This window comes from Cryptomeria japonica, chromosome 2 (genome assembly GCF_030272615.1).
Source record: "Cryptomeria japonica chromosome 2, Sugi_1.0, whole genome shotgun sequence".
Classification (NCBI taxonomy): Eukaryota; Viridiplantae; Streptophyta; class Pinopsida; order Cupressales; family Cupressaceae; genus Cryptomeria; species Cryptomeria japonica.
The window spans coordinates 202,623,760-202,624,261 of NC_081406.1; positions in this window are offsets into that span (position 1 = coordinate 202,623,760).

Below are 502 nucleotides of genomic sequence, written 5' to 3' on the forward strand. Positions count from 1 at the left end.
TTGACGAATTTGATAGATTTGATGAATCCTGGCTAGAAGGCTATGGAAGGGAATGGATTTGCTAGAGTTTGAGCTAGAATCCCTCTTGACAGTGGACGGGAAATAATGGATTTCATGCAACAATTTTGTTTAGAGGAAGAGTTTTAGATAAATGTGGAGAAATTTTTTCTCCCTGTTAGAATTTCTGCCGAAGATTTTGAGGGTTGCAACTTTTGAGAGTGTGTGAGTGTTATGTTGGTGAAAAATTATGGAGAAAAATGGTGAAGTTAGGCGTGGGGGAGTTGTTGATAAGAGACATGTTTTTGCAGCCCGCAGATCTAGGGTATCATCTGGATTCAAATATTCTTCAAATATGCAACGAATCAAGAAAATATTGTTGGACTCCATCAGATGAGATGAATTTTTTTTTTTTTTTTTTTTCGGGTAAGGCAGAGGACCTTGAACAATACACATTAGGAACTATTCAGGGAAACAAATCGACATAATAAAAAGTTACATAAAG